Consider the following 26,983-nt stretch of genomic DNA (forward strand, 5'->3'; position numbering starts at 1 on the left):
TTTTTTTTTTTTTTCCCCTAGGCAGACCCTCTCGCAAGCCACAGATTCCTACTGAGCGTTGCTTCGTTCATAAGTCATCTTTCATCCGCACCCATCATCACAGTTGCCTGCGCTGTTTTGTAGCAGAGGTGGGCCCGCACCTGGAACAAAGACCACCTCCGCTAACATCAAACACCTTGTGTCATACACTCAAAAAGAATAGGGCTATTTCCATCTACTGATTAAATTGATCACGAGAAAAAGGTGAAACCCTACCCATAAAAGACTTACTCATCCTATTTCATTGCTGACGCCGCACCTGATTCAGTCACATCTATTTTTAGAACAGCTCATTATGAGTAGGTAACAGCCCCTTCGCAAAATAAATATATTTTCCATAGTGAAGATCAATGTCCTCAATACTATATTTGCAACATCTGAGATGTATCTTCCTTAGTTACTAAATACATTTAAAGGAATGGACAGACATTTTTCAGGAAATCCCTTTCGTGCCAAGAGTTATCTGAGAAGGTCAATACTCATTATAATCAATAATTATTTTGTCACATACAGCAAACATCTCCTCACTATCCGCGAGCTGCCTGTCCCCTGAACACACTGTAAACAAACGCGGTCCTTGTAGACAGCCCAGGCTCCACAAACAGCAACAAAAACAAACTGTGCCAACCTGCACCACCAAACGTAACAAACAGTGTTCCAGCCAATAACCGACAAGAAGGATTTGGGGGTGGGGGTTGGGGGGGGTTAGTGGAGGGGACGGGATGAGGAGGAGGGAGGGGCGAGCTAGCCTCGTTTTGTTTGACAATACTTCGAACGTCAACAAGAAGTGACGTCACCCAACATCGCTTAGAGCACCTTTAATATAAAGCTACAGCCAGGACGGTGAGCTTAGCTTAGCATTAAGACTGAAAACGGGGAAGAGGGGCATCCTGGTTGTGTCCAAAGGTAACCAAATCCACCTACTAGCCTCTTTAAAGCTCACAAATGAAATTATAAAAACGGCAGTTTTACATGGGGTTCATTTGTGCCGTTTTATTCGGGAGCAGTGACTTCCTGGAAACTGCAGGCTGAAAGATAATGCGGCAATTAACCACCCGTAAAACAGCTACTTTTTATCACATTCATTTTATTTTATTTGTTTTACGGATTAAAGAAGTGCAAAATAGTGGGTTCATTGGTAAGCTTTAGAGGAGGTGGTAGACATATGTTGTTTACCCCAGTCTTAATGCTAAGCAAAGATCAATATTGAACATATATTATACTTCTCAGTTTGCATAAATACATTACTACATTCCTTTTTACATTCAGTCTAATTCATTTGCAATACTGTCTACACGAGTGTATTCATTATGATTATATAAGTCCATTCATATTTTATTTGTTTATATTTTAGCCCTATATCTTAAAGGGTAACTACCGTTTTTTTCAACCTGGACCCTGTTTTCCTATGTTTTTGTGTCTAAGTGACTGATGGGAACAACAATCTTTGACATTGGTCCAGCATTAGGCGAGATCGCTGCAGCACCAGCGAAACAAGCTACAATGTAAATTAATAGGGCAATTGTCCAGCTTGTATTTACCTTCACAAAAGTGCTCGTTCTGCCGCTGACAGGCTCCGATTGATATTCTAAGTGTCTGACAACATTATGGAAAGGATTTCTAAGGAGGTCGACCTTTCTGTTAAAGAGTAAGATCCTTTTTTTAAAACATAAAAACATCCGCAAAATTGCGTTCGCTAATCCCACCAGACTCCATGTAAACAGTCATTTTAGCGTCGTAAAATACAATTCATTCAAAGTCGACAGAAACAAAATAAAACTATGAAAAGCCGTTTTGGGTCGTCTCTCCACTTTTTAAAACCATCACAACTCTAGTTCTGGTTGAAATAAACACATAGATTACCAATTTACATGAAAATGTGTTGGCTCTATACACGCTAACATAATTGCTTTTTTAAATGGAGTCTGGTGGGTTTAGCACTAGCAACCTCAGAGCTGTTTCTGGTTAAACATAAAGCTCTTAAATAGGTTTTAAAGGTCTATCTCTGAAGGGATCCTTTCCATAATGTTGTCAGACACTTAGAATATTAATCTGAGCCTGTCAGCGGCAAAACAAGCACTTGCTAGGTAATTAGGACTACAGTTGAAAATTTGCCGACTGGCTAACACTGGCGCATTTACAGAAATGTTGATTAATGTGCATTGTCCTAATCAAATAAACTTAGAAACTTAAACTTAAACTTGTGTGAAGGTAAATACAAGCTGCACAATTGCCCTATTAACTTAGTTAGTTTCCATGTTGAAAAGAACGGTAGTTACCCTTTAACTTGCACTGATGTTCTTTTGTCTTAGATTCAGATTATTTATTTTATTTATTGATTATTTATTATTCTGTTATGTCGTGCACATGACAAATAAAAAACCTTGAGAGTCATATTAATGTTTTCATCAAACGCTTGGAGTAAAAGCGTGTACGCATTTCTCAAATGTCGGACTATTGCTTTGATAACGGGAATCTATTGGCATGTATAGAATCCTCCCTTAATACAGGATATATAATAGAGCTGCAACTATCAATGTGTTGATATTTCTTTCAATGAATTCATTAATTGTTAAGCATAAAAGACAGAAAAATGGCTATTAAAAGTTCCCTAAGGTGAAACTGTTGTCCGACCAACAGTCTAAAACAATCTTCACACGTCTGAGGGGACGGAAACGGTGTATGTACAGTTTTTGTTTGATGAATGAGCAAAAATGTCAAACGTGTCTGTCAGTTAACTAATAGACTAATCTTTTCTGCACTAGAAATTTCTGCTGAAATCATATATTACATTATCAATGTGTTCATGTGGGTATTCCGTGAGGATATTACGCAGCACCACGGCCCTCTGGGAGTGGCTGCAGGCTCGTGGCGTAAGCGCTCCACTGATTTGTTTAATGAAGTGCCAGAGTGCAGTCGCTCATGCTTCCTCTCAGCACAGATACGCAGTGACACGCCAGATATGCTTGGGTTCATCTCAGGAAGGCCTGGACTGTGTGGAGCCACCGTGGGAATAACAACCCCGAGATCGCAGCAACAACATTTACGGCCGAGTTTCGCAGAAAGGGGTAATTATCCATATTGATGAGGGGTTGGCGGCGCGATGCATCATCCCGGTTGGCGACAGGTTTGCGTAACATCCAAGGCGAAAAAGAAAATATCCAAATGTACATTTGTTTGCTTTTCTGGCAAAGGGAACGTGGATGGCCATGCACGCAGGCTACACTACACAGGACAGGCTTATGAAAGTTTGTCCCTGTTGTTGATTTGATTTGATTGGGGTTTCTTAACTGGTGTGTTCTTTTATGACTCCCATATTGTGTGATAAATCACAGCATCAGAGTGGGGACAGTTTCATGGCATCATTCACGCTACATTTCCAACCGTGGGCCAGTTTTTGATTAGGGCTGTAAATCTCCTTCACTGTCTGCCACACACACACACACACACACACACACACCCACCCACATGGGCACACACACACACACACACACACACACACACACACACACACACACGTGACACAGTGAATGCTCATTTAGGTAAAGGTTGAATATTGTTTTATGTCTGTCTACTCAGATCCATATGTAACGGTGGTTTCCTTAAGGGGTGGAACTGGGCGTAGACTGTGCTGCTTGTAAGGCCGGCTACACGCTGCCTGCGTGGCGTGAGCGTGGCGTTTCTGTTGCGTGGCGTCTGCGTGGCGTTTTTCTATGTCTTTACACACCAGAAACGTGTCTGACGTGGTGCTGCTGCTGCTAGCCTTGTCTGTACACATGTATGTTTCCCATTGATTTACTGCACTCAAGCAGTAGTATACTTCATGTTAAACATAAATATATACTGATTTGATTACAGCAAAGACAACGTCGGCAGTGTTGATGGCAAAATAGGCTACAGAATATTTTGTTCTGTATTGACAGGTGCAATATTTGAATTTTGTATTGCATTTATATCTGCATTTAGGTCAAAACCTAGCGACTTTCAAACATCAACATGTCATTTATTAATATGTATTTGTGTCAAAATGACATATAAACATCTTTTCCTATTCTATTTTGCCTGGAAACGCTTCCAACACGCTGAAAAATAGGCGTTGGTTCTATTTCTAGCATGCACGCGTTTTTGGCGCGGCTCGAGCCACTGCGTGTCACGCAGGCAGTGTGCAAGCTCTAACCTGTTAACATGGGAGCCAAAATAAAAACGGACACGCCACGCAGCTGACACGCTCACGCCACGCAGGCAGTGTGTAGCCAGCCTAAGACTGCAAGAAAACAGAAGCCACTGTGTCGACAAGCTGCAACTATAGGCTGATAGCAAAGTACTGCGTTTCCTTTCATTTCCCCGTATTCCCGGTGAGTTAGTTGTTCTAAAGACTAATGTCCGTGACATGCTAAAACGTAGCATAACAGTAGCAAAATTAAAGTATGCATCACCTAGCATTGCGAGGCATTGGTGAGATTACCAGGCGTGGATAAGAAGCTGTGAACATATTTATTTCTGAGATTCTGAGATTTAGTTCTTTTCCCTTTTTTGTAAGTGTCACGGGGCCCTATTTTAACAATCTAAGCGAGCGCCGTGAAGCGCCTGGCGCAGCTGCGTTTAGGGCGTCTACGAATCCACTTTTGCTTGTTTAACAGCAGAAAAAAGGGTCTCCGTGCGCCAGGCGCATGGTTCAAAAGGGTTGTACTTAGTGTCTTAATTAATCATAGGTGTGTTTTGGGCGTAACATGCAATAAACCAATCAGTGTCCTCTCCCATTCCCTTTAAAAGCCAGGCGCGTTTGCAGCTTGGCGCATTGCTATTATGATGGTGGATTTGCTAATGAACGAGAGCTTTTCAGGCAAAGAAAGTGATCTGCTCATGCGTGAAGTGAAAGCGCACGAGCAGATCATATCATAATACTATTTCACATTGTAATATTTTCATTTTTAATCTTTTGCATGTTTGTGTACTGCTACGCTTCCCTGCGTGTGTGTAACAAGCATAGTGTGTGTGTGCGCTGTGCATAAGCCTAGGCGCATTTCACTAATGCGCTGTTAAAATAACAATGAAATGCTGCGCTATTGACTTTAGACCAGGTTTTTGTTGGTCAATGGCGCGATCACTTCCCGCTGTCTCAAGATAGCAATACGCCATGAATGCACCGGAACACACCTCCCTGTAAGATCAGCACGCCCATGGGCGCACAGATTTACTATTTAAACGACGCGGACGCTGGACGGGTGATTGACAACTGCGTCGGTCTTAAACTAGCAAAGACACTTGTCGGGTGCAAGATAGGGCCCGTGACCTCCGAGACCACATGTACAAACAAAAAATATGCGCTGCCTCACACAAAGTCACATAAATAGTTGGAGCGAGTCATAGGCTTATCATTTACACGGTGCTTGCTAACAGAAATGCTACATGCTAGCGTGTTAGCGTTACCCGAACACAGTCATGACACATGAACCCTAACCCTACTTAACCGAACATGTTTTTTTCTTTAAGTGTTTTTTACTTGTTTTTATTTACACAATATATATCCCCTTGTGCCAGGGCCCCCCCCCCCCCCGTTTTAACCCAAAAACCTAACCCTAACCATAACTTGTCATGACAAAAAAAACGAATGACACTTACTTAAAGAAGCGTTATGTCATAAACGTTTATGACTTGTTTATAATGTTTATGACACGTTCATGATGGTGTCATATCACTCTTATGTAGATACCTTCAAGTAAAGTGTAACCCAAAACTGTTCTTTCCTAAGCGTCAGGATGTAAGCAAACCGGCTCAGTAGCACAGTTCTCCACAGAAGTTAGCTAATGTTAGCTAGCAGTTTCAAACGCAAGCTAACAATCATACCAGACCAAATAAGTAATAATAATCATAGTAGCAAAACCATAGAGTGTAATACATTTTAGCAAGGATGTGGAGATGAAAATGTTTTCTTTCTTTCAGAAGTTACATCTAACGTATCGAATGAAATTACTTTAAGTGTGGTTTTAACATCACATCTTGGTCTTGGCAACTAGTGTACTACAATTAGCTGAACTCTTCTAACAATTAAAGTACTGTTCTGTTGAAATCTGTACGTCAAATGACTTGCCCCAACGAAGTGCCAATGAGCTAAAATTACAAACAAGATACATTTTTTCCACATATCTCCCACTGGATATATACCTTTGATTCTTTACGGTTGCATTATTGTATATATGAATTGAATTGACCTCAAGCACGTCAAGACAAAGTTGAATTCCTCTAAAGGGATCAATAATTGCATTTTATTCTTCCTGCATTGAAGTCCCCTCGCCATAGTGCTACCCAAGTCATTTTCGATTACACTGATTACAACAAATGATGACAGGCAAAAGAAAAGACAAAAAAACGGCAAAAAATGAATTGGTTTTGTTGGGAAAAGGTATTTGAGAACGCCGAGTCTAAAATCCAAGCCAGTGTTTTCTTTCTAGGCCGCCACTGTAACTAACCACTCAAACAAAAATGCATCACAACCAACAGCCAAGTCTGATCGCTTAGGTCACCATTTGGATGTGGAGTTTTGTATCCAAGTGTACCAGACGGAGAAATTGAATTAAGTTGGTAACAAAACGTCCTGGTTTGCTTCCAAACTGGAGCCATGCAGTCCGTAAACACTGTTGTTGTATAAGAGGGTTAGTATTTCCACGCCACTGAGTTCTCTGCTTTGGTTTCAGATTTGCAGGAGGGCTTTTCCCAGTCGAAAAGAGAGTGAGGGACTTTTTTTTTTTTTTTTTTTTAAGGGGTCGACACTGTGGTGTGAGAGGATGGAGCGCTGTGAAATCATTTCGTCATTACACTGTCAAGGAGTGCGGAATGTTCCTGGCTTTCATGTCGGCGGAGCGAGGGACAGAGGAGAGTGAATTAATACGCGTGCATTGGGGATTTGGTTGAAATGTACAAAATTGCTAAAAACGTACACTCACCGCACCGTGGCCCCTGGCCACATATTGTGCATAGAGTACATTTACACTCCTCTCGCTGCAACGTTCATTAAAAGTCCCCCCCCCCCCCATGTTACAGGAATGACTGTGAAACTTATAATTCACCTAATTATGGTTCTGCCTCCATATTACCCCTGCCCTGTTTTCTCCCCTCTCTCATTACTCTTACAAAAACACATAAATCAGAAAAGTATACACCATTCCCCCTGCAACACAATGCACGGGGGGATACCCCTTAGCTATCCTAACACGTCTCAAATTCAAATTTCTACTGACATTCCAGTTCCCCAATCCTCAGCTTGGGTGTCAGAAAATAACAGTGAGGAACTCTCGCCCTGCTGCATTATTCCCGATTCTTAAAAAAAAAAAAAAAAAAAAGGTGAACAGAGCAAGGAGCAGGTGGTTGTGGGGGATTTTTGTGCGGAGACTTTCGATGTAATGTCTGGTGGCAATTAGGTGTAATACAGGATGTCAAAGCCCACAGCCCGCTAGCCTCAGATATCTGCTGCCTAATGTTAGCTTTACAGATTCACTGTGGCATATGGCTTTGACTGCGCAGCCCAGGGCCAAATTAGTGAACGCCATTACCTCCTTTCCCTCTGGGGCAAAGGGCACAGCAAAGAAGAAGAAGAAGAAGAAGAAGAAGGAGAAAAAAAAAAGGGTAAAGCACACTGAGGGAAAGTCTTGCACAACCTGAAGAAATTTAGACACTGCCGGAATCCGATTAAGCGCTGGAAATAACTTGTTCTTTGGAACAGTAAAAGAGTGGTCTTTGTCATGCCTCAGATGCATTTCTCAGGCATTAGTCACTGTTGTGAGCGAAAACATACCTCCGTGAATCTTGGATTGAAGTATCTCTCCGAGGCGCTATCTTAAGGTCAGCGAGCCGAGCGCAGAGTGAGGCCTCGCAGGGGCAGCGAGCAGATCTCCAGCGAAGGGAGTGCCACTGCTTGTGCAGTAACCGGATCTGTGATATCCTTAGGAAGGGTACAACAGTCCGGACCTGTTGAATGCAACACAGATGGGGAAGGATTGGAATACACAGTTCGACCGTCCTTGAGGAGTGCCAAGGTGGGCAACAAAGTGCTGAGTGCGAAGAAGAGAATAACATGTTGGGATATTGTACAGAGGAAGTCAAGCAAAATAAGCAGCAGAGTATATTGTGGCGAAATAGAGCAGCTTATTATTGGACTGGTGAGATTAGTTGGATGTTTTCCGAACAATGCTACGGCTAAATACATAAATAAAATGGATGCACTGTGGGTGTCGGTTTATGCGATTGTATTGTCTAGGGCAGTGATTCCCAAAGTGGGGTCTGGGGACACTCAGGGGGTCCTTGAGGGTGCTCCAGGGGGTCCCCGGCAAAGGGGAATCATTTTGTCACCAACGTTTTCAATATAATTCCATTCATAGGTAACACAATGACAGAATGTATGACTACTTTGGTCATGGGTTTCGTACACGTTCTGTAAGAAAACCTCAAAAAGCAATAATCCTATCAGAGATGGGGGGGGGTTCCTGGAAAGAAATCTTATCAAAGGGTGGTCCGTGGTCTAACTTGTGTCGGTCCTTCATGTGAAAAAGTTTGGGAACCACTGGTCAAGGGACATTTTATGAGAAGACTAGACTTACATCCATATAGGACTTGGGATTATATCCTCCTATATTTTTTTTAATGAACATAGTGAAGCATTTAGCAGCTACAGGTCCAGATATTTCCCTTAAGAGTTGGTGGAAACCAAAAACAGAGCTTAAAGGAGAGTGAACATTAAATTCTTTAGGTGGCCAGAGACATGACTCCTAATTAAAGACAACGTTGCTGTGTATCTGCTCGATATGTAAATAAACTGCTAACAAGTTCACATTATTAACTTAAAATGCGATATGTCATGTCGTGTTCACAACTTGTTTCTGCTGCCCCCAAGTGGGCAACAAAAACAGTTTTTACAGGTTTGACCATATTTTATTAGACTAAATGGACCGTCATTTGTAGATATTGAAGAAAGTATATATATATATATATATATATATATATATATATATATATATATAAAAAAACACTGGCATTGGACCTAAAGCAAAGTTGTCACTGAACGGAATGCAAGGTTTTGCGGAATCATATCCAATATCCAATATTGATGTTCTTTTCTGGCAATAGGGTTGAGACTACTGGGATGTCTTAAAGTAGAGCTGGGCAATATATCAATATTATATCGATATCGTGAGATGAGACTAGATATCGGCTTAGATTTTGGATATCGTAATATGACATAAGTGATGTCTTTTCCTGGTTTTAAAGGCTGCATTACAGTAAAGTGATGTCGTTTTCTGAACTTACCAGACTGTTGTAACTGTTCTATTATTTGCCTTTACCCACTTTGTCATTATATCCACATTACTGATGATTATTTATCAAAAATCTCATTGTGTAAATATTTTGTAAAAGCACAAATAGTCAACGCTACAATATCGTTGCAGTATCGATATCGAGGTATTTGGTCATAAATATCGTGATATTTGATTTTCTCCATATCGCCCAGCCCTATCTTAAAGTGCTCATATTATGCTCATTTTCAGGTTCATAATTGTATTTAGAGGTTGTACCAGAATAGGTTTACATGGTTTAATTTTCAGAAAACACCATATTTTTGTTGTACTGCACATTGCTGCAGCTCCTCTTTTCACCCTGTGTGTGTGAGCTCTCTGTTTTAGCTACAGAGTGAGGTATCACACTTCTGTTCCATCTTTGTTGGGAGTCGCACATGCGCAGTACCTAGGTAAGGACTATTAGCCAGTCAGAAGCAGAGCATGAGGGCGTGCCACGCTAGCAGCTAGGCGAGCATTATAACGTGTGTTACAAAGTGACGCACGTTTGTCTCTGAAGTAAAGGCTGGACTACAATAGAGCTGTTTGGAGCAGTTTGTGAACAGTGTTTTCTGTTGGAGATGGTAAGTCCCTTTGGGGTGGACTTTTTCACTTTGTAAACCTATAACGTGCACAAAAAAAGATATATAACACAATAAAGGAAAGGGAAAAAGCCAAAAAAGCATAATATGAGCACTTTAACAAATGTCAGTAAATAGAGGATATTTATGTGTGTTAAGTATGGACTTGGACTTTACAATCTTCTCTGTAAAATAGTGATCAATGATGTTTTCAGATTATTTTTCTTTGTTGCATATTGACATTAATTCCCATGCAATCCCAGAAATTGAAAACAAAAACTACAACCTGAAGTATTTTTTGAAATAGACTATGATCACTAGTTGCGGTAAAGTTGTATCGACGGCATCACGCGTCCCCGTTTTCTTACTCCAATGTTAGTTTTGTGAGTGATCAATTCGTCACCGTGAGGATTTTGGATTGTAAATCCATTACTGTCATCAAAGTGGGTGTCCGTGAAGCCTTTAGCCTTCACATCCAAGTGGCAGTGAAAAAGCGCAGCTCCTGCATGCAGAAGTCAATGAGTCATGCCGAAACAGAGCGTGCACGCTCACCAAACCTTTCCTGGATAAATAAAGGCTTTTAAGAAAAATCAACTATGCAAGCGATGAATCATACCCAAATTATCCTTCGCTCCCTCCGCCTACACTCGATCATTTTGTGATATAAATAGTCAGGCCACAGTTTTCATCAGTGTCCATAGATTCTAAACCACAGGTCAAAAGGAAAACAGTCGAGCTTAGAGGCTTCTGCGACACAGGAAGTGTTGTAACATTATATCTGACAGGCAAGCAGCGGTAATCCACAGCTTCACTCCCATCAATATCTTGACAAACCATTCTTCATGGAATTAAGGATAAAAAAAATAAGTGAGTTCATGGCGTACATTTACACACGTACAATAGCTTTGTATAATAAAACATGATGCTGTTTCAGTGTTTTTAATAGCTATCGTATTACATCTGTGCAATGAAGAATGTTAGATACTATTAGTAGGGTTGTAAGAAAAAATCTATGCACTTGAGTATCGCGATATTTTTGCAATACTGTATTGATTTTCTATTTTTTTTTATTTTTTCCGTTAAAACATATTCATGTATGACAGTGGTTCACGTTTATGTTGTGTTTAAACTAGGGCTGCAACTAACGATTATTTTCATAGTCGATTAATCTGTCGATTATTTTCTCGATTAATCGATTAGTTGTGAAAAAAAATGTCAAAACATGGTGAAAAATGTGGATCAGTGTTTCCCAAATCCTAAGATGATGTCCTCCAATGCCTTGTTTTGTCCAAAACTCAAAGATATTCAGTTTACTGTCACAAAGGAGAGAAGAAACTAGAAGATATTCACATCTAACAAGCTGGAATCAGAGAAATCTTATTTTTTTTTATAAAAAAAAATGACTCAAACAATTAATCGATTATGAAAATAGTTGGCGATTAATTTAATAGTTGACAACTAATCGATTAATCGATTCATTGTTGCACCTCTAGTTTAAACCCCCTACTGCTAGATGGCTATGCTGAGACGCACCACTAGTGTCCCTGCCTAACAGTGCCTAACAGTGCCTGACTTTTTGCTAGAAGCTAACAATGTAGCTATGGCTGAACTTTGGCCTACTTTAGCATATAACAATTAGCTCACTAAGAACCTGTGAACCACAATCCCAAACTGGCAGTTTGATTTTCTGTGTACTGAATTGTAAAGTAAACTTCTTTGACTTTTATGAACGTCATGTCTTTTTTTTGAATATTAGTTTTTCTAAAATTACACTTTAAAAAAATCCCAATATATCGCCTTACGCACAGTATCGAAATATATTGCAATATATTGAATCGTGACCCATGTATCGTGATACGTGTCGTATCGCCAGATTCTTGCCAATACACAGCCCTAGTATATAGCAAGATTTTCTGCAATAAAGCAGGACGTTTAAATTTGGCATCACAACTCTTAATGATGAGCAGTACCACGGTTCAAAATCATAAAAAGGTCCTGACAGCAGATGTAACGTACTTTTCCTGTCATGTAGGGGCGTTTTCACACCCGGCTCATTTGGAGCAGTTGTTTTCGAAACTGAAAGCGTTCCCCCCTAAAGATCAGTTTGTTTGGGCATGAACACTGCAATCACACTCGGATGCGGGACACAACAAGCGAGTACAGATTTCAAAAGGGTGGTCTCGGCTGCTTCCAATCGATGCCCGTAGCGTGTTCTTTTGCAGTGTGTACACAATCAACCCAGCAACCGAAACAACGGACTGGACGAAGGCAAATTCTTCCGGTAAGATCTTTGACCAATGAGAGAACAGTTTGCTCTTGCGTGGCATTTGTCTACAACTTCAAGACCGCTTTGGACCGCTGGTGTATGTTGCCGTTTGAACACAACAACCAAGGGACAAATGCAACAATTGTATCATTTTTCTATCAGCAACATGTGTGAACTAGGGCTGGGCAATACATCGATATTATATCGATATGAGGCTAGATATCATCTTAGATTTTGGATATCGTAATATCCTGATATGACACAAGTGTTGTCTTTTCCTGGTTTTAAAGGCTGCATTACAGTAGAGTGATGGCATTTTCTGAACACACCAGACTGTTCTAGCTGTTCTATTATTTGCCTTTACCCACATAGTTATTATATCAACATAACTGATCTGAAAAAAAAAATCTAAAATAAATAATAATTTCTCGGTTCTAGCTCGGAGGATGTTTCCCGAATCGACCGGAGTTTAGATTTCCAACACAAAGAAAGCGGAAGGTGAGGGACATCCGGCCGGAAAATGAGGGACATCCGGCGGAACGTCCAGCAGGACATCCAGCCGCAGGAACCGGAACAATCCCGTAAATGAAACGTCGTCGATATAGATTAATTTCACAAGACACACTTTTTTGTGTAGAAACAACGGTCCGTATGATCTAACATTCAAATGACCGGCGAATCAAAAATGTTTAACTGTGCAGACTGCATGAACAGGTCCACAAACTGATGCAAACACCCAACGTAGTAAGAACTGTATGCACACCTGCTATATATATATATATATATATATATATATATATATATATATATATATATATATATATATATATATATATATATCTGTTATATATATATATCTGTCCCTTTCCTATTAAGTCCCAGTGTTGTATGTCATACTTCTCTTATCTCGCTGTGCTCACTGGCGAAGAAAGCACAGCGGCACCTCTATTTCCTCCGCAAAGTCAAGCGAGCAAGAGCCCCCTCACCCATCATGGGCACTTTCTACAGGGGCACCATTGAGAGCATTGTCACCAGCTGCATCACTGTGTGGGGTGGGAACTGCACTGATCACAACAGAAAAGCCCTGCAGCGCATAGTGAACACAGCTGGAACGATCATTGGGGCCCCACTCCCCTCCCTGCAAGACAACACCCGCCTCACCCGAAAAGCGACCATGATTGTGAGCGACGACAGCCACCTCGCACACAGTCTTCTCAGCCTCCTGCCCTCTGGGAGGAGATCTAGAAGCCTCAGTGCCCGCTCCGCCAGACTAGCAAACAGCTTTATCCACCAGGCTGTCAGGAAACTGAACTCTCCCCCCCCTCTCTCTCTGCACTAGGACTCTGAAGTTGCTGCCGTTGCACTGTTGCATTTTGCACACCTTTCTGCAATACCAGACCACATCATATAACACTGTTTGTTGCTTGTGACGTTCTTGTGTTTTTGTCTTGTGATCTTGTCTTGTGAATTTGTTGCCGTTTATTGTTTTAGTGTTAGGAAAAATGTCCCTATCTGTTGAGCACTTTTTGTTTACTCTTGTGGTAGAAATGTCTCGTCTTATCTGCTGTGCATTTTTTTTCTTCTTCACCGTGGGATGGTGAGAAACGAACTTTCGATTCCTATGCATGTCTAGTATATGTGAAGGAATTGACAAATAAAGATGACTTGACGCTTACATTTTGGTCACGTTTTCTATGTGTCAATCGTTTGAGTTTGCGAATAGGCTTGTGAATAAGAAATAGATTGTATTTGCAAGAAGAAAAATTGTGATTGGACCTAAGTGCCCTTTTTCCTTCTTGTAATATATTGTCTACTGTATGCTACTGTGCATTCATGGACCAGTGTGCTCTCAAATTAACTCTAGAAACTTTAACGGTAATATTTCCTCTGGAATATGAATGACCTATAGGGCACACATAGAGAGACGTTGCAGATTAACGGTACACAACCATGACTTCCATACAGATCCACACTGTCTGCATCTACTGCTTGAGCTTACAAAGTCTCCATAGCTCCAGACAGATGGCAATCTGATCTCAAATAAACACTCCTGTAAATCCATTCGGCCCGGCCAAACAGCCACCAGCGGCACAACAACAAGGCCACTGAACCCCAGCCTTCACGAGTTACAGCGCAAAATCAACCCAAACATCTGTGCATGGCACTGGAAAGGTAATGGAAAGACGTTTTGGGGAGCGACCCAAAACCGCAGGAGGAAGTTGCATGTCGATGTTCTCCCATACGTGAAAACGCAGGAGCGTTTGCCAGGTGTCAGCACCAATCCATGTGAACGCCGGCCCGCGGAGCGTGGCTCGATGGGTTCCGCATGATCCACCACGCCCCTGAACCCGCCGCGTGAAAGTGATTCGACACGCCAGCAGGTACGGTGGGAGGGCACGGGCGCAGACTCACGCGAGCTGCTGACTGTGTGTTCAGATGTGTGGCTGGCCGTCTGTATGTGTGTCTCTGTATCATAAACACCTGTTCTCCATTGAATCCCACCACCCGGTATTTACTCTTTACAGGCACGGTTCTTCATTACAAACACATGCACTACAGAGGGGGAAGGGGTGTGTGTGTGTGTGTGTGTGTGTGTGTGTGTGTGTGTGTGTGTGAACGCGAGGCTTTCAAAGTCCACAAAATTAAGACAGATGGAGATGAAAGGATGGAGATGTACAGGAACTGTCTTCTGTCTCCATACAGCTAATAGCAACATGTTTCTTCTATTGCTGGAGACAGCCGGGCCATAAACTTAACATACTGTATGTTAGAGGAAGGTGGACAGATGGTGAGCTTTAAGCAAGAATATAATATGGTCGTGAAATATGGCAGATAGCTTATACTGTATTTGTCCTATTTATTCCAGCTATTCCCAGCTCTGGCACTTCTGCTGCTCTGTCCACCAGGTTAACATATGGCAGCATAAAGCTGCTGCTGTATGGAAGCCAGAAATAAAAAAAAAAATGTCGACTGGGGCTGTAGAATAGGGGTAGGGATCACAGAGTACCTCACAATACTATACGATACACAAGTACATGGTTCACGATACCGATAATATCACGATATGGCAATGTTGCGATATATAATATATTGTTTTGGACAACACCTAAGCTGAATGATTGAAACTAAAAGACTTTTCTCAGATCTAATGACTGTAGTTGGACTTCTTTAGCTTTAAAAGGAACACGCCGACTTATTGGGACTTTAGCTTATTCACTAGGGTTGTGTATTGGCAAGAATCTGGCGATACGATACGTATCACGATACATGGGTCACGATTCAATATATTGCAATATATTTCGAATCCAGAATTTGGACTCAACTGTGGCTGGGGCATTTGTTATTTCCTCAAACTGCTGTCCGCCATCCCGTCGAAAACCTCTTCCTCTTATGTTCCTGTTATGTTCAAGTTTCCCTCATCAATGTGTTAAGCGCCACCTCGAGGATCCATGAAGTAGCGATGCTGGGAGCAGGGAAATCTATTTAGAGCACCTTATTTTATTAATTAAAATATGATATTTGGTGCCCACGTATGGACTCTCGTATCGCACACATTTTTTGCCACCCCTACTAACGAACACAACAGGTTTAACTTTGCTAAGTGACAGGAGATTTTTAATTGGGCATCTATTATATAACATATAATGTATAATGATGTTACTTATTTAAAAGGTTTGTCTTAGCGCTGTCCCCTTTAAACAAAGTCATTTGGAATTGCACAACGGAATGAAAAATGTACGTGTATTACCAAAATTGACAGTTGTAGCCTAAATATCAAATTTGCAGACCGTGATTCCTGGTTCAACTTTGACCTATAGTACTTGCCGTAGTTGTGCAATAACAGTTTCCCTGTGCAATGAGGGATTACTATAGATATTTTAGGTGCGCCCACATTCAATTTACCTTCAAATCAAGTGGTTTTGATAATCAGCTCCTCTGAACGTGTGTGCTTCTTGCCACTTTCCAAGTTGTCAGCAATTAGTCTGGTGAGTACAATATTATCATAACCAATAGAAATGATGGTCAAACCTGCAAAAAATTAAATATAAGCTAGATCTCTGAAGCAAAGAATGTTGGAACGTTTTTTTTTTTTTAAATACGTTGTACAAATGAACCAAGGCCACTTTGGCTCTGAACAGGAGTCATGTTCAGACAAGCGTTAAGTTGAAAACAAACAAGAGCAGAATGAGTGAAGTCTGGAACAGGACATTGTGGATGTTGGCACTGGGACGCCTGAATCATGCACATGTACGAACGTACAGTATATACGTGCTCACAAACGCATGGAAATCTGTATGCCGTTTGGACACAGACGCTTCTACATATACAGTACAGTGACGACAGGGGATAGAGGATCTAATTTGACATCAGCTGGAGCCAAGCAGAGGCGAGCCGTCCTGCAGCAGGTGTGAGAGGAGACGCTCAGTGTTAGTTTATCTTTCACCACCCCGTCTATAGTGCTGACCTTTTCTCTGAAACAAGCCCTGAATACCCTTACATAAACTCTGTCTAACCCTATCTTTAGTGCAGTTAAAGTTTAGGAGTTCATCTAGACTACATTTGTGTATTTATTTTTTGGGCTGCATGGCTTTTACCTGCAGAGAGATTTTGAAATCCCATGCCAAGGACTTAGACAGGCAAAGCCTACTTATATGGTCATGTTTTGTGCAAAGAAGCAGTACAATGTTACAGATCACACCTTTAAAGAAAAAGTGGAAAATTCTGGAAAATTCACTAACTCACTTTCTTGCAGAGAGTTAGATAAGAGGATTGATACCATTCTCATACTGTATATGTGCATCAAGTATCGAGCTAGAGCTTAGCTTAGCATAATAACTGGAAGCAGGGAGAAACAGCTAGCCTCTATCCGCAGTTAAACAATATGGCTACCAACACCCCTTGTCACCACTCGGAGGTTGCCAGGCAACCAGCGGAGACTTCAGAACCTACTTCTCCCGGGCAGGAAATAGTCTGGTACATACCATAGACAGTATATAAACTGGACCAACAGATCCCGTTGCTCTGGACGGAGACCAGTGAAGGATATTAGAAGCACTTTTCCGGTGAGCGCTGAGCGTTACTGTGCAGCCTCCAACTGAGAGAGACGACGTAAATGTGACGTGAGCAACCTGTCTGAAAGTTGGAAGTCTTCTTGTAGCTGTGCCAAGAGAAATCTCAATCATTCCCAATCTTGCAGAGACGGAGAGCGTAGGTACATGTAAGGAGATAACATAGGCACAGGCTAATTATTGCTAACTAAAATGCTAGTTAACATTAGTAATTAAACTTAAACAGCTAATGTAAGTTGAACCTGCCTGCGAGCTTCTCCTGTACTATACGGTAATTCCTCTACTGTGCGACAGTAAGTCGCTTGGTTACGACACAATCGTTAGCCTATTTTCACAAAAACGTCTGCTACGGAGCCATAACGTGAGGTACAAGGTAATGGAACTTTTATACATTGTTGTGTTTCTTTAGAAATAAACAATGGACAAATAAAGTCTTTAAATGCTTCAGATGTAAAGTTATTCGCTGTCAAAGTGACTTCAAAATGAATGGCAGTCAATGGAATGCTAACGGCGGGTGAGTGCTTGTTAGCATCATAATGGCGCCATAGGATCTACGGGTTGTTGACAGAAGCTTACCCCCTTGGTACATACACACGTGTAAAAAAGCAGATAAACAAATGAGAGCTATTTTTTTTAGCTTTAGAGGTGCTGGTAGGCAGATATTGTTTCCTGGACAGTGATAGACTAGCTGCTTCCTTTTTATGCTTTGCTATGCTAAGCTAACCAGCTGCTGAAAGTAAGAACCATTTTATTGAGGTGACGTTTCGTCCCTCAGGCCTTCTTCAAAATCAACAACGTAGCCTCTACCAGATATGGATTTGACCAAAAATGGCTGACTATTCCTTTAAAAAGGGATAGCTTGCTAGCAGAAAGTTAAATGAGGATATTAATACGACTTTTATGTCTGTGCATCAAGTACAGAGCTAAAGGGTGGTAGGAGATTTGTTTTCGATTAGCATAACGACTGGACGCTGCGGGAAGTAGCTAGCCTGGCTCTGTATCTCAGCACCGCCAAAGCTAATTAGCATGTTGTGTCTCACTGTTTAATGCATACACAAATGTAAAAAAAATAAAAAATACGACAATATGTGGTTTTCATTAAACCAACAACACACAATATGTCAATGAGTGAGCTTTAGCTGTGTTGCTATTCAAATTATTTAGCTTCAGAAAGAGCCAGGCTACCTGGCTGTGCTTACATTATCCCTGTTTCACAGTCTTTATGCCAAGCTAAGCTAAATGCCTCCTGGCTCTGGCTCTATACTTAAGGTACTGACGTTAGAGTGGTATCTATCTTCCTATCTAAATCTCAGCAAAAAAGTGAATACGCAGTTTTCTATTGCAATGAAGCATTCCACCGTTTTTTGTTTTTTTTTAAACCAGTAAATACGTGTGCATTGAAGAGCTGCTAACACTTTAACAATCTCCTCAGTGTAGTTTCAGTGGAGGGTTTTAGTGCCCTATGATGGTGTCAATGCTGTTTCAGGGGCTTTAACACCTTAACAAGAACAAAATCCAAAACCCTGAACACTCTTGCCCTCGCGCCCGACACTGCGCTTCTATTTGAAGTGTACACAGGGTACAGTTTGTAAGAAAACCCAACAAGCTGGCCAAGACTCAAGACCTACGCAATCTAAATATACCTCTCTAGTAAAATGGAGACAAATTGTATACATTAACCTAAAAATGGAAACAAATTGTGTGCTTTTCTCCCCCCTAAAACTTGAGACAAATTGAGTGAAGGCAGAGCAGAGCAACTTTTACTGCTTTATTTCTTTAAAACATATGGAGAGTGCCATTAATGCGAGACCGCATCATGAAAATGGATGGAATAGAAAAGGGTTTCTATGCCCACTTGCCTGTGTCTGTATTACGAGACCAGACAGAGGGTATTTCAAATAAATACAGGATGCCACAGAAATGTACACTTCCCTCTAGAGGACCACGGGCCAGGCCTGGATCTGCACACCTAAACACTATATTCATTATGCCCTGGCCTCATAAAGTGATTACATTAGAGCTTGATGATTGGGACGAATTTGCTGCCAGGGAGAACTTTCCAAACAGAAATGGTTCGGCTTAATGGATCACCCGCTCTCTCTCTCTCTCTATTTTATCACTCTCAGACACCCAATTTCATTGTCAGTGGTGCTTTTTTTTTTACCAAAACACTCACTTTCTGTCACGCTCTCTGTCTCCATTAGCAAAGTGCCAAGGTGCAGCGGCAAGCTAGCAAGCGCCATGACGTTAGCCCAGGTGACGCATGGAAGGCCAAATAATGCAGTTCAGAGGAAAAATCGCCCCGTGGATATGCTTATAATGTTAGTTCTTGTTAATCTGTGATGCTTGCGGTGTTCCAATGAATATTTTGTGATGAAGTGTCGTAATTTACCTTTTTGGTGTAGCCGCTTTCCATCAGCGTGCCCCGTCTACTTGTGTTTAACTTTCATACACGTGGGTGAGAGAGCACTAAATAGCAGGTGGAGGGAGCGCAGTGAGTAAATGTTGCACTCAAGTCGTACTGTATCACTTCTGACTGCATGTGCAATGGAACATACTTCTGTACCGTTTCATCTTTATATTTGCTGACACTTGGTTGGTTAATGAGTGCGTCTCATTTTACTGTATTTTTCCGAGAATATCTTAAGGCTTTTCTAAAAAATGACCGTCCAGACTGATTCCCCGTTTTCTTCACTTATACAGTGGCACTCATAAGTTTATGAACCCATGCTAAAGTTGACTAAAAAGAGTAATAAAAAAAAAAATCATCGTTTGGAAATTGATCTTAATGCCTTAATTAAAAAAATGAGGAAAAATCCAACCTTTAAGGACACCAATTTTCCACCACTTCCTTAAAATACAGGGGGCATAAGTAAGTACACCCTATGTTAAATTCCCATAGAGGCAGGCAGATTTTTATTTTTAAAGGCCAGTTATTTCATGGATCCAGGATACTATACATCCTGATAAAGTTCCCTTGGCCTTTGGAATTAAAATAGCCCCTCATCATCACATAGCCTTCACCATACCTAGAGATTGGCATGGGGTACTTTCCATAAGATCATCTCTCAATGCAAATCAAACCAGCTATTAGGCTAACTGAAATAAAACCATGCCAATCTCTAGGTATGGTGAAGGGTATGTGATGATGTGGGGCTATTTTAATATAATAATCTGTCCCCAGTGTCTAACAGATCTAAAATCAAATCTAACAGAAGAAAGTTTTCTTTATTACAGCTGAATCACACAACAGACTTAATTACTCACAATTTCAAAACTCTTTCTAGTTGGATTTAACCCCCTACTCTGCACGCACACACGCGCACACACACGCACACACACACACACGCACACACACACACACACACACACACACACACACACACAGCTGTCTAACTGTCACCCATGCAGACTATAAAGAGCTTGTTGTGTGGAGGTTAGTGATGGAGACGGGTGGGGGGTTGTGGCCTGATGCTCGCTGTGACAGCTCCTTTGTTTTTGCTTGAACCACGTCCATCTCAAGATAAGGATGGATAAAGACGAGTGGGTGACAAGACTTAGGCTCGATACAATTTGGGTGTAGGATATTATGTTCTAATAGTTCCAGTCTCAAAAATGCATCACACAACAAGAACTTTGCTACAGATTATATAACACGATACAATAGAGCTGCGACGATTAATTGATTAGCTGTCAACTATTCCATTAAATCGCCAACTATTTTGATAATGGGTTTAAGTCATGTCTTATGAAAGAAAGAAAAATGAATTCTCCGATTCCAGCTTCTTAAATGTGAATATGTTCTAGTTTCTTCACTCCTCTTTGATGGTAAACTGGGTATTGTTGAGTTGTGGACAAAACGAGACATTTGACGACGTCTTCTTGGGCTTTGGGGAAACCCAGATTTTTTTTTTTTTGTAAACCATTTTTTGACATCTTATAGACAAAATCAATTAATCGAGAAAATCAACAGATTTATCAACAATGGAAATAATCGTTAGTCGCAGCCATATAATGTGTATCGTTTCGGAAAAACTCTACGACAAATTTTGACCAAAACGGGATGGTGATGCTCAACATAAGGGCCACATTCTGTGACTTCTGATAAGGTGTCGGGGGAAAGGGGGGCTTTGTGTTGTCATGACAACCATTCATCTTGTCTCACGGGCACGAAGCTTGAATACGAGGGGGCAGAGTGAGTGCTGTGCAGCTGGGGCTCTGCTGAATGACGGTGCCACCCCGCAGCAGGGATAGAAGGCCTTCTTTGTTTACCACAGGTGTCTGCCTGCTAACAAAATGCAGGGACGCCCATGCCCCACACATGCGTGCATGCATGCACGCATGGCAATATGCATGTGTGCACACACAAACACAAGGTCACACAAAGCCTCCCACATACGTCCTGCTAGAGATCCTGTTCAAATACAGAGTGACAAAGTTATGACGTTGCCGAGGAATAAATGAAAATGGAAGCGGGAGAAGCAGATCTTTAAGAAATGGCTTTTTGTTTTACTTAATACCGTCCTGGATATGGAAGCTGCTGTCACATTTGTGCCAAGTTTTAAAGTGCTCGTGCTTAAGCTTATGCTTTTTCCCTTTCCTTTATTGTGTCATATATCTTTCTTTTGTGTGCATGTTATAGGTTTACAAAGTGAAAAAGCCCAAAGTCCACCCAAAGGGACTTACCATCTCCAACAGAAAACACAGTTCACAAACTGCTCCAAACAGCTCTATTGTAGTCCAGCCTTTACTTCAGAGACAAACGTGCGTCACTTTGTAACACACGTTATAATGCTCGCCTAGCTGCTAGCGTGGCACACCCTCATACTCTGCTTCTGACTGGCTAGTAGTCCTTACCTAGGTACTGCTCATGTGCGACTCCCAACAAAGATGGAACAGAAGTGAGATGTCTCACTCTGTAGCTAAAACAGAGAGCTCAACACACAGGGTGAAAAGAGGAGCTGCAGCAATGTGCAGTACAACAAATATATGGTGTTTTCTGAAAATTAACTATTACCTATTCTGGTACAACCTCTAAATACAATTATGAACCTGAAAATGAGCATAATATGAACACTTTAAGTCTTGAAAGAAGATAAGTTAGTTCAATCAAAGATTAAAAGCAGGGGGGAAAAGTAGGGCAAAGAAGATGCTGATTCAACCATCCCCCCCTAAAAAAACGAGTGTGTGTGTGTGTGTGTGTGTGTGTGTGTGTGTGTGTGTGTGTGTGGGAGGGGGGGTGGGGGGGTTCTAGAAAATAACTAACAATGTTTGCTGAAAAACCTTTTTTGGCTTTCCCTGTTTTTGCTCTACGGTCCTCAAATCGAGCGTCGTTTTGCGGTTTCTCTCTCGAGCCGCGTGCCAGACCTGTCGCCACCCGCGGCCTTCAATGGCTTCTTTCATAGTCCGAGTGAGCTGAGCGGGGAGGCCTCTCTGTCGCATTTTACTCCTCTCCATGATTTTTAAATACACCACATAAGATATATTACCACCTGTATTAAAAAAAAAACAAAAAAACGCTAAGGTTAAGCTTCAAAAACTCCTCTTCTCCTACTGCCTACAAACACCTTTACTGCTTCATCCCTAATATCTCACGTCATAATAATACTATACTAATTTGCAGACGCGCGCGCGCGCGCCCCACACACACACACACACACACACACACACACACACACACACACACACACACACACACACACACACACACACACACACACACACACACACACACACACACACACACGTTGTTTCACTATCTTTGTGGGGACCCGTCGTTGACATAATGCATTCCCTAGCCCCTTACCCTAACCTTAACCATCACAACTAAATGCCTAACCTTAACCCTTACCCTCACCCTAACAATAACCTAATTCTAACCCTTACCCTCACCCTAACAATAACCTAATTCTAACCCTAACCCTAAAACCAAGTCTTAACCCTCAAACAGCCCTTTAACCTTGTGGGGTCGAGCATTTTGGCCCCACAAAGCTGTCCGGACCCCACAAGTATACTGGACTCCCGGTTTTTGGACCCCACGAATATAGTAAAACAAGCACACACACACACACACACACACACACACACACACACACACGCACGCACGCACGCACGCACGCACGCACGCACGCACGCACACACACCCCTCTCCCCCTCAGACGATCCTCCCTCCCCTCCGTTTGTCCACCTCAGGTTAGGAGCCACATTTATGGTTCCTGGCCAGGTCTGAAAAGGGCGTAGCATCCCTCTCTCTCGGACAGCTTTGGATTTCAAACGGATGCCAGCGGGGCGGCCCTGGTGCGAGGTGGGAACCACAGCCGGGACCACCGGGGGGCCCCGGCTAAAAGCCTCGTCTGTTTACCGGAGGCGGTCGGTGTGTGTGTGTGTGTGTGTGTGTGTGTGCGTACCGTGGGTGGTGCTGCCGCCGCTACTTGGGTTTATATTTAATTTGGTTTTGATGCAGAGGGCTATTTCCATCAGGAATGACGACGGCTAACGAGGGATGCTCTCCTCCGCTGGGATTTTTGTTCATGAATCATGGGGGGGGGGGGGCGACCAGTGGTGGAAAAAGTATTCAGTTCCTTTACTTAAGTACTAAGTACTAATACTATACCACACTGTAAAAATACTGTTATAAGTAAAAGTCATGCACTGAAAATGGTATCATCAGGAAAATGTACTTAAAGTATTAAAAGTACAGCTGGACTTGTAGGCCTGTATTGTTGATTAGTTTCATTCATAATAAAGCATCATATTTTATATAACTACATGTGTTTTGAGTGCAAAAAATCATCTTCATTTGTAAAGTAACTAGTACCTAAAGCTGTCAGATGAATGTAGTGGAGTAAAAAGTACAATATTACTCTCTGAAATGTAGCGGAGTAGAAGTACAGTAGAAAGTGGCATGAAAAAGCAAAGACTCAAGTAAAGAAGCACAGTACTTGAGTAAATGTACTTGGTTACGTTCCACCGCTGCGGGTGACACGCGGAGTCTGAGTGGCGGTGGCTCGCGGTGGGAAATGAAATGCGTCGAGCGAAAGCAAGAAAACAAGACGAGTTTGTGTTTAGTAATGCTTCGTCATGGGAGAGGAGGAGGAGGAGGAGGAGGAGGAGGAGGGGTTGCTGCTCCTAGGTGGCCTGCGGATGGAAGCGGAGTGGTCAGTTGATTTGTTGTCCCAAAAGTTTGTTGAAGTTTGCTGAAGGTGGAAGCAAAGTTATTGCAATTTTTCATCGGGAAACACCAGTAATTGCCACGCCCCTGCTGCTAAATACGACCACGGTTACTTCAGATGCAAAGGTGCTGTAAATACCCCGTCTTTGGAGTCCATAATTATGCTAAGTGTAAATCTCTGAAACCACAATGTCTCTGAGGGCAGCAGTTACAGCCAGGCTGGAGAGGGCCGGCAGCACACTGAATCTAAACCAGGGCTCAGCAACCTTTCCTATCAAAAGACAAACATCTGTTTGGAGCCGCAAAACATATTTTAACATTATGATATAGGTAACAGTCTAATAAGTCTAAATTAGATTATCAGCATTACTAAAAAGGTCTAAAATGAGCATTTATTAACCCTTGTGTCCATCTCCGGAGCTGCAGCTTGCAGACCCCTGGTCTCAACTAAATACCAGTCCTTCCAGAAAAATGCGGAGTTCATTTTGTGATTGTTACGGGCAAAAATCCCTGATTATGCGGCACGTTTTCTTAAAAAAATGCGATGGAATATGCGGGATATTTATGCAATTTTATGCGATGAAATTGCGGGAACTGGCAAAAACTGCGGTTTCGTCATGGCTTCATCGCGGGTTTTGCAGCTTTTCAATGATGTTCACGTCGCGTAATTACGTCACTTCATAACGTTCCCATGGCAACAGGGGAAAATGGCTGCTCTTGTGTGAAGTAAAGGCAACATTTTTCAACTTTCTGCTAAGATATATGTGACTTTTTTTTGCAACGAAAATGCAGGGATTACGAAATCATGCAAGCCCCGCATATTTTGCGCGGAAATCGCCAATTTATGTGGAGAAAGTGCGGCGAATTTGAAAAAAATGCGGCCCACGCACAAATATGCGGACTTTGGCTGAGTATGCATTGAATTATGCGATCGCGTTTTTCTGGAGGGACTGAAATAGACCACATTCACTTAGGTAGCTGTGCGGTCCCTTTTTTCTTTTTTTCCCAAACGTACGTGTCACCTCCTGTCTTTTCCTCTCCACCCATATCCATCCCTTCCTCGTTCCTTTTACATACTGCCAACAGGGCTCTAGCTGTTCAGCGTCCGAGGCCACAACCCTGCTGCTGCTGCTGGGGAAGTCTGCTAGAAACAGTACCAGCTGATACCTATACATCTCTGCCAGGCCAGGAAGAGTCACAGACCATTTAACTCGGGTATTAATGACCTACAAGGCGACACGTTGCCTTTTTAAAACTACAGTATATGGAGCTACGAGAGAATATACAGACAGAGGCTGGGGCGGGGGGGGGTTGTAGAGTGCAGAGAGCGAGGTGCCAAGGCCAAGAGAAATGAGGTGTGGGAAGGCGAGGTAGAGAGAAAAACAAAGAGTAGATAAAGATTGAATGATGTGAAAAGGCACGAGCTGTACAGTATCACCAGCCGAGGAAATAAACAAATGTCAAGAAAGTACGCTCGGCAGGGATCTGGGCTGCAGATGGCCACGTGGAAACATGAGGGGGGAAATGAAGACAACATGAAAATATAAATATGTCATGGCACAAGGATCATAATTCCACTTGTAGGCTATTTAGCAAACAGATAACCCGGAATGAGACATCACAGGGTCTGCTCAGTGCAACAACCTGGCGTCATGTTCAAATCCAAGTTGAAACTTAACAATATTTCAATTATTATATAACCTATAACAATTCTCCACATGTATCATACAGGCAGAATATATCACTGCGCCTGTATCTGATATTATTGCTGTAAGGTTGCCAGGCAACGAGGCGTGACTCCATGAGGTCACTGCTCTGGCCAAGAAAGCACACATTGGATTTTTTTTTTTTTTTTTTTTTTTTTTTTTACATTTTCATTTTCATTTTTTTATATAACATTTCAATTAGTGCGCTTTAGAGTTGCTGGAAGACAGACTGTGTTACCTTCACCTACCTTTACCGTCTTCAGTCTTTATGCTAAGCTAAGCTACTGGCTGTATAACTTCATATTTGGTGTAGACTCTACACTAGTGTAACGTTATAGTCTCTGACTGCGGGATGCTATAACATGCTGTGTGTTTAGCTGGTGTTCAGTGTTAAAACTTACCAATCTTCTGCCAGCTCACGAGGTTTACACCTGTTTACCCAACGGTCCATGTTAGCAGTTAGCACTAGCCAAACATTTGCATGGCTGGGATCTGATGTCATGTGCGACCACCGACGAATGCTACATTCAGGTGCTCCTCGGAAGAAATCTGAAACGTGACACTTTTTTTTTTTTTTTTCGAAACGTGACATTCTGCTTCAGAAGTGGTTCGAACTTTGGTGTTCATTCACTTTTAAGATGCAATTAAGAAACAACATGGATGGTGCAAGGAAGATGTGTTTTTTTGTTTTTTATCATTTTAGAGCGTTTAAACAACATATTGACAGCTGTTTATTGCATTAGCCTACAGTATGGAACTATTTCCCCAAACAAAGTTTTAAGGATTTATTTTTTGTAACACTACAAAATGTTTAGGTCACTACCT

The 26,983-nt window shown here is 41.9% G+C and overlaps 1 long non-coding RNA gene across 1 annotated transcript; it reads right to left on the reverse strand.

Annotated features, from left to right (window-relative positions):
- Window positions 1–26,699, reverse strand: LOC116046872. The gene is made up of 3 exons (XR_004104250.2): window positions 26,560–26,699; window positions 7,832–8,004; window positions 1–140 (listed from the first exon to the last, which is right to left on the reverse strand). It is a non-coding gene; the product is annotated as an uncharacterized LOC116046872 (long non-coding RNA).
- Window positions 26,700–26,983: the final 284 nt, after the last annotated feature.

Source organism: Sander lucioperca, chromosome 22, assembly GCF_008315115.2.
Source record: "Sander lucioperca isolate FBNREF2018 chromosome 22, SLUC_FBN_1.2, whole genome shotgun sequence".
Taxonomy (NCBI): Eukaryota; Metazoa; Chordata; class Actinopteri; order Perciformes; family Percidae; genus Sander; species Sander lucioperca.